General features: G+C 44.1%; 1 long non-coding RNA gene across 1 annotated transcript; it reads left to right on the top strand.

The window, feature by feature from the left end:
- Nucleotides 1-994: 994 nt before the first annotated feature.
- LOC123831844 lies at nucleotides 995-9,332 on the top strand. The gene is made up of 2 exons (XR_006787974.1): nucleotides 995-1,442; nucleotides 8,581-9,332. It is a non-coding gene; the product is annotated as an uncharacterized LOC123831844 (long non-coding RNA).
- Nucleotides 9,333-10,643: the final 1,311 nt, after the last annotated feature.

Below are 10,643 nucleotides of genomic sequence, written 5' to 3'. Positions count from 1 at the left end.
GCTGTTTCTTTTGCCATGTGAAATTTTTCAAATTTTATATAGCCAAATATTTCATTTTCTTTTTCTTTTTAAAATTTTTTTTTACTGTGAAAGAAATATATCTCCATGGTAAAAACTAAAATGACACAATGAAGTGCAGAATGGAAAGGAAGGGTCCTCTTTCCCATTCTTGGCATTCTCAAGCTGCTTCCCCGAATCTCAGCATCGATAATGTTCTCTTTTTGTACCCATTTGGCATTTCCTGTGGGGATGTCAGCATCCCTCTCCCTCTGTCTGAAATGGCTAACATTTACTGCGTACCTGCTTCATGCTAGGAACTGTCCTACGGGAAATTCCTGCCTATGGAGCTAACATTTCAAAAGTAGAAAAAGATAAGAGATACATAAACCAATAGATAAGCAAAAAAAAAAGTTCAGATCATGATAAATTCTGTAAATAAAAGAAAGCTAAGCCCTGCCTGGCATAGCTCAGTGGATTGAGTGCAGGCTGCGAACCAAAGTGTCGCAGGTTCGATTCCCAGTCAGAGCACATGCCTGGGTTGCAGGCCATGACCCCCAGCAACTGCACATTGATGTTTCTCTCTCTCTCTTTCTCCCTCCCTTCCCTCTCTAAAAATAAATAAATAAAATCTTTAAAAAATATATAAAAAAAGAAAAACACAACCCAGTTTAAAAAAAATAAAAAAAAAAAAGAAGGCAAGCTGTGTTAGGGCACAGGCCGTAATGGTGAGGAGGACCCTGTTTACGTGGGGAGGTGGAGTGCCTGCTGCTGCTTTGCACATACAGAAGCTCCCGTGGCGGTGGAGGGGGTCTGTTTGCTCCCCGGGCATCTCTTTGTTGTGGCTTGGCCGTCTCAGCCTGGGTTCTGGGAAACGGGGCAATGCAGAAGTGAAAGAGATTCCGTGCCCCACGTGTCCGCCGAAGACAAACGAAGCACATCGCCTCTGTGGAGGAGAAAGGAGAAGTGCAAGACTGCAGTGGGGTTCGGCAGTTAATCTCCGGGTTCCTGCTGGTCGTTCGGCTCCTGGGCCGAGCTCTTTGGCGGCTTGCGGAGAGCTGGTTTGCTGACCCAAACAGACGGACAGACAGATGACTTATGGGAAGCTCCTGAGTCACGCCTGCTCCCATAGCCAGCTGCCTTCTCCCTGCTCTGAGGAAGCGCAACTACATCCTTGTGGCAGGAAGTCCTCACAAGGGCCTGTCTACACAGCACATTCCTGCAGGAACGGGCCGTGGAAGCGTGTTATGTCAGGATTCCTCGGCGCCTCTGACGGACCCCTTTGGGTAGTCAAGGTTCTCGTGTACTTTCTTAATTCCTGTAATTGGGTGAGCGAAACGACAAACCATCTGGGGCTCTTGGGGTAGTGCTCCGCATGTTTAAGCGGTCAGAAACCCTGATGTAGGTGAAGGAGGACTTGGAATCACCTTGATGCTCAGCCCTTGGTAAGCGCCCCATTTATTTCAGCGCGTTCTGTAGGTCTTGGCACGGGGAAGCCCAGTCTGAAAAACACATTACTAGACCGTCCGCTGGAGGCAGGTCTCTGCTGTAGGTTCTCAGCTGTGCTGGTACAGGATCCATGCGGGACAATTGTGGGAGGAAGTCGGGGAAATGTGGAATCGGCAAGAGAAACAGAGAAACCACATCAGAAAACAGACGACATGGCTCTTGTCCTTTTAGGAACAATTACAAAATGAGCTGAAGTCCTTTTCAAGCAGACCTAAGTGGGAATGTATACAGTGCCAGCTGTGGGCGTAGGCATTTGAAAGAGTGCTTCGCTGTAGGCTGTGGGATAAGGTGCTGAGTCAGGATTGGTCTGGGAAGTCATCCTAAAACGGTGAAGAAGTGGAGGCAGGTATTTCTATTATGACGGTGGCCTGTGTGGGCAGGAGAGAGTGTGCATGAAGTGACCATTGGTTATTGGTGAGGACACCAGGCTGGGGAAGGCAGGACAATTTTCCAGCGAGAGTGATGATAAGTGGTATTGCCTTAAACCTCCATTTGGTCCTGTTCGAAGTTACCTTCAAGGCAAAGCTATTGGTCTGCTTCCCCTCATGTGTTCAGTTTGCCTGAGGTGTTGCATCGAAGTAATGATAACCAGCAGTCGTCGGGGACTTACTGTGCCTGAGTGCCGGGAGGGGCTCATCTCATTTGATCTCCAGGGCAACACTGAGTGTCGCTACCTGTCATCATCATCACCATTTCACAGATAAAGCATGTGTTAGTCAGGATGAGTTAGGTTATGATATGTAACAAGCAACCCTCAAATCCCAGTGGCTTAAAAGGTACATGCTACCATGGATGGCTAGCAGAGGGGGCTCAGCTCATGGAAGTCATACAGAGGCACAGGCTGACAAGGGTTCCATCTAGAAACACGTTTCTAGGATCTCTGGGGTGGGGGGGCGGCGAGAAAGAGAGAGAGAGAATCTGGTGACCTGGCTGTTAGTTCTTGTTTGAAGGCGATGCCTGCCATTTCAGCTAGCCTTTATAGGACAAAGCAAGTCATGTGCCCATGTCTCACTTCAAAAGGAGGAGGGGAGGGAAGGTCTAGCATGTAACTGGGGGGAGAGAAGAATAATACTGTCTGTGAACAGCTGTGACAACTTCCAGCAAGGGGCCTAAGGGTCAAAGAGGACACTGTTGGTAGACAGACTGTAGTGAGAAGTGAGATTCCTTCTTAACCTTCCGCTCCCTGTTTCTAGGCTGTGGTGACTAGAACAGAACCTTTGAAAACATGATTTCATAGTGGATCTCTCGCCAAGTGAGAAAGAAAAGAGATAGAACGCTGGAACTGTATTCAAAGACTCATTGGTCAGAAATGCTGTGGACTTACTGTCCTTTTTGGAGGAGAGTTAGAGGATGTTGGAAAGCAGTCATTGAAAAATAACAGATTGTGCCACAGTTGGCCTCCTTTGATCCTTAAGATGTTTAAAAAATTGAGATGATGATTCTGCTGCTTGCTTCTTTGGGTCATCTTGGTGCCCGCATCTCAGTTGCCTGATCCTGGCATCCGTGGCTGAGTCTAGGATGGAGGAGAATGAACAAAGGGAGGGAGAAAAAGGCTCACAGAGAGAAGTCAGCGCTTGGGAAAAAAAAAGGACGGAGGGTGTGAAGCAAGGGGGTGAGCTAGAGGGCTCAAGAGAGAATACGAAATGAGTAGGCCCACCCGCATTTCTATTTTCTATTCCAAGACAATCACATTTCTGGGACAGAAGATCAAAAACAAAAACATCCTCTATAAAAAAGCTGTTAAATTGGTGGGCCCGGCCAAGAATCTGAGCACTGCTGTGCTCTAACCCCGCCTTGTTGGGGTTGGCAGACCCTCGTCTGGAGCAGATCTGCCGAGAGACTGGAGCGTCAGGGGCCCGGGAAAGCCAATCTAAGAATTCTGTCCTGGCTTCTGCTTTCCGAGTGCGGCACACAGAGGCTCCCATGGTGTTTCTGTGGCCCTCGGATTCCCTGGTGTCCAGCATGGCTTCAAAAATAGCATTTTGCTTTTTAATCGCCAAGGGTGAAGAACGATTTTCTGTTCCAAGAATTGAGAATTTGTTATAAATGCGAATTTGGAGTAGGGTCCCTTCCAAACATGATATTAAAGCCTAAATTTTAAGGCCAGATCTATACTCTATGGGTGTTAACTGCTAGATTTTGTGAGCAAAGTAAAAATAAATTAATTAGTTAAAACAAAAAAGGAACTTGCTATTTGGTATGGTACACCAAATAGTCAGATTTATTTATTTGTTTCATTTCACTTTTTTTGGCATTGTATTACATAGATATGGTCACAATGATCATATTCTCACATGTATAAATTTTAAGTTTAAAAATAAAATTTTTAAGTACTTAAAGTGAGTTTAATTTAAATTTAAATTAGTTGTGATTAATGCTGCAAATAATATGGGAGAATATGAAATAAAAAGTTAGAATACACTTTCCATTGAATCCCAGCCCTCAGACATAATCTCTAGCTAAAATAGATGCTAGCTAAACTAGAAAGCTTACATAAGACCCAAAGTCTTAGACCGTGATACCAAAATTGTCAATGTTTAAAGTGAAAATCACTCACTATACTAAGAATTAGGAAGATCTCAAATTGAAAGCTCAAAACTCAGTGAAGACAATTAATAGATGCCAACCCCAAGCTGATGGACATATAGAATGATAAACATTTTAGAGAATTTCTTATAGGAATGCCTCAATGAAGAATTACAAACATTATAACATTATAAATTTTAAAAATTACAAAGCATAAACAAAGAAGCAGAAAGCCTCAGGAATGCAATAGGAAAGATAAAGAACTCCCACTCAATGGAAGTTTAGGAGTGGAAAGTACAATGACCAAAATAAGAAACTCAATGAAGAAACGTAAGGACAGCATGGAAGGACTGAGAGAAGAATCTGGTAATCGGCAGGAAGAACAATAGAAATCACCCCATCTGAACAACAGGGAAGAAATAATAATCGAAAGAAACTGTGGACAGAGCCTCAGAGACCTGGAGAAAGAGGAGAAAGAGGGAGAGGCTGAAAGAGCACACCAAGAAATAATGGTTAAAAACTCCGATTTGGCAAAAAACGTGAAGCAACGAATTTAAGAAGCTGAGTGAACCTCAAAGAGGATAAGCCCCTAAAGATGGCTATTTGAAAACACATCAGAGTGAAACTTGAAAACTACAGACAATACAAAAATTTTGAAAGCAGCTTACCTATAGGGGCAACACAATGAGAATGACCACAAACTTCTCACAGAAAGTATACAGGTCAGAAGGAAGTGGATGTTTTCCAAGCGCTGAAAGAAAAGAACTCTCAACTCAGAATCTGATGGCCAGTGAAAGTGTTTTTCAGGAATCAGGAGAAATCAGGGTGTTCTCAAATGAAGAAAAACTAAGATTTTTTTTCAGCAGATCTATTTTTAAAAGAAGGACTAAAGGAACCTCTTCAAGTGAAAAAGCAATGACAGATGAAGGATCTTGGAGCATAGGGAAGAAAGAACATGGTTAGCAAAAATATGGGAGAAAACAATTGACCTCCCTTCTCTTCTTATGTGTAACTGAAAGAAACAAACCTGAAACAAACCAAAAACACATAACACAAACAATGTTTTGAAGAAAGTGTGGAGAGCTTTTTCTTCAGTAAACATTCACATTGAATACAAAATGTGCTTCATATTTTACCCAGCACGAGAATTTCGTCTTCAGAATAACTCTTGGTGAGAAATTCATCCTAAATGGACCATTTCCATTTCTGAAATTTTGTCAGAAGTCTCTTCCTTTCCTGTCTCCTTATTTGCATCATGTCTGATGAAGAGAGCACATCAGATCTCCCCAGAGGTCCATTGCGCTGAGCTCATGGAATTCTCCTACTCTGTTAGCCAAATTCCTGGGAGAGTTCAGTATATGTATTGCATGGTACTGCTTCTTGAAAAATAATTCACACAAATCCTAAATCCTTGCAAGATATTATTTATAAATAAAATAACATTTTTGGTGAATGAGATAGCTTCATTTTATGAAAGAATTGTAAACATTTTAAGGAGTGTTTTATTGTACTTGTTGCACTGGCTTTTCTTCCTCTTTTCTCTTCCATGCTAATATTGAAGGAACTTAATTTAGGTCAAGCATTGAGGCAAATAAAAAATGAGTTAACATTATAGAAGTACTCGATTCCTTTCCTTTCCTTTCAGGATCATTTGAGAATAAGTTGCAATTACATTATCCTTCTTTCTAAATAAATATTTCAGTGTGCATCAGCTAAGAAGCAGGCTCTTATAAACAACCACCATATAATGGCAAGATTGAGGAAAATTACCATCAATGCAATACTATTATCTGAAATAGAGTCACAATTCAGAGATATTTTCTTTCAGAAAATAAAATACTGCTTTTTAAAAAAATGAAATGAAATAGGGTTAATAGGAAGGGAAGTCTTCTAGAATTTTTCGCCTTTCCTTTCTGGAGCTCTTTCCTTTGGATAACCCATTTCTTCTCAGAGACCGGCACCCACATGGTCTCCGCCTCCAGCGGTCAGTGCTGTGGACCATCAGCACTCGGGAAACTTTCCCACGTGCCCTCAGGGCTTTCTAGGGACTGGCTCCGAGTCTTTGCAGCCTGATGGCGGGGAGATGCTGCTGTTGACTTTCTATGATCCCATTTCCCCAGGGCCATGAGTAGTGTTTTCAATGACCTTTAGAAATGTGGACACTTCATGAAGGTCTCCAGGAGCCAGAAGAAGCATTTAAAGAAAAAAGACAGCTGCTGCCCGCTTACCTTATTGTGGTAGCTTTCTGTCTCTCTGCAAGCAAATACGAACAATTTAAAGCTGTTCACAATTCAATGGGTTTTGACCAGATTTGGGAAGCCAATATTTTCAATGGGTTTATCATACTCTCTTATGAAAAAAAAAGCAAATAAAAGCAAGTTACAGCGTAATGTTGATGGAATCAGTTTATCATCATAGATAAAGACAATTTCTGTATGACCATGGACTTGTATGAGCATAAGAAACCAATCAAAGGATATATTCAGTACATCAAATTATTAACATCAGTTACCTTAGAGACGTGAGATCGACTCTTTTTCGCATACCTCTATACTTTCTGGCTTACCCAGAAGATATGTTCTTTTTGTAATAAAAAAATGAAATGAAACAGGTTTTGAAAAGCAAAGTATGCGGAGCAAGCACCCGGACCTCATTTAGTACAAAGCTCCCAAATAGCAGAAGCGGAGGCTATGGGCAGGGTCTCAGCCAAGCGCACTGCCGGACTCGCAGTGACCGACTGCTGAGTGAGTGGACGGATGACGTGGGATCGCCCCTGCTCTGCTCCAAAGAACCGTCCTTTGTATAAGCCCGTTTCTCCTGGAGAAATTGTTTGCATATTCTTCCATGCGAGGACACATTTTGCTGATCTGAGAAGAGATGAAGATCTGGAAGGAAGTGAGATTCTATTTTGGAGAAATAAAACTTGAAAAGGCTTTTTTCAAGGAGTGAAATGAGGCTTTCTAGTTGAATGCCAGGAAAGCCATTGGCACGTGCCCTCTGGGTTTTACATAGCGTTGCCCCCAAGTGCCCTCTGGGTCTTATTACTTCTGGATCTGAAACACCTTCTGGCAGCATCCTCTTTTCTCAAGATCCTCTAAATGCCAGGCTGCGCCCCAGGGCACCGTCCCAAACTGTTAAAACACAGATGGTTACAGCAGCCGTCCTTTGTGTGTGTCGCTTTATAACCCAGACTCCGGCAAATCAGCTGCATTTTTCCACCCAATTGTTTGACTCTTCTGGTGCACACAGCAGGGTCTGTGGAACACAGCTCTCCCCCCAAGGAAACCCTTCGTCACTGGTTTCAATCGGCCTTTAAAAGGGCCTTGTTTCTGTCTGAAGTTCAGTCTTGGAGGCATCTGACTTGAATTTTCTTTGAGCAGCAGTTACATTAAATGGAAACGATTTTTCTCCTCTCTCCTTTCCTCATTCTAAACTGTGCTGGCCCTCGGCTTCTAGCTGTAACGGTGCCTGGAGGTCAGCTCCTCAGAGGACCTCACACAACGGACTGGGTCGTGTGGCCCTTCCAGAAGAGTATACAGCTGGGCCGACCTCCAGAGCACGGAGTGGTCAGTGTGTGAACCCTGCAGCCCCTCCCTCTTGGGGCAGCCCCGTCGTTGACTTAGGCCACTTGCGTCTCGGAAAGGGAAACTGGAAGCCAAACACTTCTTTTTACCTTCTCAAAGGCTTGAACCCCTTCTTGGAAAATCTGCAGGATCCTTACACGTTCTCAGATATTCTCCTTTGTGTCTGACCGCGGTGAAATGATACAGACTCGGTGGAAAAATCTGGGCTGAGCTGGCAGACAGTTGGGGGCGTGGAACCACGTGACTGGAGGGGGTGCAGTGAAAGCCCTTTCAACTTGGCCACGCCAACTGCCCTGAGCCTCCATGAAGACTGGCTCAGCTGCATCCCCTGTTAACCTAGCATTCCACGTGGGACATGAGTACCGTCTCGTAATTAGATGGTGAGCATCGTGATGGACTGGACACAATGCCAGAGAATGGGTGGCATCAACAGGGCCTGGACCCAGCAGGTTTAGTGTGTGGGGCTTGAGAAACCTCAAGTCTAGTTTTTTTAAAATCACTTCTTTGATACAAGATCTCAGGAAAGTCCTGCAGCCCTGGCCCACCTCCACCTCATTCACAGTCAAGGGCAAGCACTGTGAAGAGTGAAACAATCACAACCATAGGGATGGGAAAAATGATCCTCTAATGATCAGACATTAAAGCGCAGTGTAAGGAAAGTAACTTTACCTCATGTACTTTTAATGCATTTCATAAACCACACAGCAATTTACTGGGACACGGATTTAACACACCACACGAGTGGCAAGATAAGAATTACCGAGTTGAATGTGGGTTCACTAAATATGCTGGAACCCTTTTATGGTGTCGACTCTGAGGAATGGGGCTAACACCCTCTTTATGGGTGCGTGGAGAGGGCTTGTGCTTTCACTGTACATAGTTGTTCTGTTTCAAGGGACATGATTTCACTGGTAGCTTTGCCAAATTTTTGCAATAACAAGGTTCTACTGTATTTCTATTTTAGCACCACAATATCATGCACTGAAGGTTACTTGAAAAAAAAAACCTCATAAAAAAAGAATGAATTTCAACCAACCCCAGGTGACTCGGGATTTCGGTTATAATCCAGCATGAAGACTACATCTGCTCTTTGCTTCTCCTCATCTGCAGTGTTCGTCATCTTACGTAGATGTTGCTGCTCAGGAGCTCATTCCCCAAGAGCTGTCAGTGGAATCTACTCAGTTAACTTTGTGTGAGGAGATACTGCCTTGATGTCTTTGTAGTGTGTGTGTGTGTGTGTGTGTGTGTGTGTGTGTGTGTATTAGAGAGAGAAAGAGAGAATTGGGAGGCATTGGTAATATTTTCTGATACTTTACAAATTTAAAGTCAAATTCCCTGGACGGCACAAGCATCTCCCTCTTTTATCCATTTAAGACAGATCATCGAGAGATTGCTCTATGTGATCATCATGTATTTCTCAAAATGAAACTATTGAGGACAGGGGTAATCCATCCGTACCCTGTGAAGACCACAGCGTGTGTGGAGAACATGTCCAGACCTTGAGATAACAGCGGGGGATAAGCCGTGTACACAGGCATCGCATCTTTGGGAAGACACGTGAACCTCCTGGAAAGATGATGGACATGGGAAGAACTCTGTTGTTGAAAAGGGAATCATACCTTGGGAGAGTGAAATTAGTGTGGGGCGCCAAATCCTGAACTATCCATAGCTTCCTGATTTTACCTTTGATGATATTGGTGACTCCCTAACCAAAAAGGAGTGGAAGAGCAAAGCAGCCAGTCAGCCCTTCAAACTATTCGTCTACATTAAGTTAAACAGCAGGATGTCTGATCGAATTCTTTGCCTGGGGAACGCCGGGAGAGAAGTCTGTTTAACTAGAAGTGACTGATGCGGTGAGCTTACACCAACATGTTAACATTCAAGCAATTGTACACCGGAGTTCATCACACCAGTAATCCCAGTTCTATCTTATAAACCAGCTTGCCCCTGGACGTTGGGCTATGTGGACTCTCTCCTTTTGGCGACCCAAAGGAGTATGTAAGCACTAAGAACAGCCTCGGCCTGGACCCGCTGGCTTTGAAAAGGGCTGCCCGAGCCAGCCCTCCACCTGTGGGGAAAACCAGCCTGGACTCTCTCTCTCGTTCGGCTCAGAGGGGGTCAAACTGTCAGTCGACGGCATGCTTTGTTCTTATTTTTCTGGCCAGCTGCCTTGGTGCTGCGGCTGATACTGCCGTGGCCGTCTTCACGTAGGCTGGGTAAGAGGCTCACAAACAATCACCTCCCTTTCCACCTCCTTGGTCAAACGATGGCTCGGTCTCCCACAGGAGCAGCGCCTTGGAACCCAGCGGACAGGGAAGTGGATGAATAGCTGTTAAAAAAAGAAGAGTACATTTTAATGGAAAAATGAGGTATTTTCCATTGTGGTGAAGTCTCTTTTTTCAATCATAAAACTGCTCAAAAGAGGAAGCAAAAAGAGGAACCTGTGTTCATTTGTTTTAACTTGAGTTCGTAAAATGAGTTCTTGAGAAAGCTGGTAGCTATCTATTTCGAAGAATGATGACTTCTCCTTGACATCTGAATCTTGCATCTGGTTCAGAATATAATGATCTTCCGTAGTGATCTGCATTTGTAAATATGACTACAGATCAACAACTAGTCATCCTGTTGGCAGCTCCACATGCCAACATATGGAGAGGGAGAGAGGGGAGGGAGAGGGGAGAGAGAGGGAGAGAAGGGGGAGAATGTTTGCATATTTCAACTATTCAAATTATAAGATCAGAGACTTAAGAGTAAGATGAGACCTTTCCTATTGTGCACAGTCGCCTGATACTAGCAGTGCGTTGTGCTAGCGAGTGCGCAGGTATTGTCAAACATGGCGTCTCTCCACAAGCCCTGTAGTCCGGACTTGCGTGTGGATGCCCACGCTGCAGCGCAGCCCTGGAGCAAAGGCAGAACCAGACTTGTTATTCCGAGAGACGCTCCATGTTCCTAGTACTCCCTAGTTGGGGAACTACTTTGACTGCAGATTACTAATCACAACTTGTCCACGGAGAGCCAAGCTTTGGG

This window comes from Phyllostomus hastatus, unplaced genomic scaffold (assembly GCF_019186645.2).
Source record: "Phyllostomus hastatus isolate PE091 unplaced genomic scaffold, TTU_PhHast_1.1 phas_contig_148, whole genome shotgun sequence".
Classification (NCBI taxonomy): domain Eukaryota; kingdom Metazoa; phylum Chordata; class Mammalia; order Chiroptera; family Phyllostomidae; genus Phyllostomus; species Phyllostomus hastatus.
Note: the sequence above shows the minus strand (reverse complement) of the source record. Positions and strands in the feature narration are given on the sequence as shown.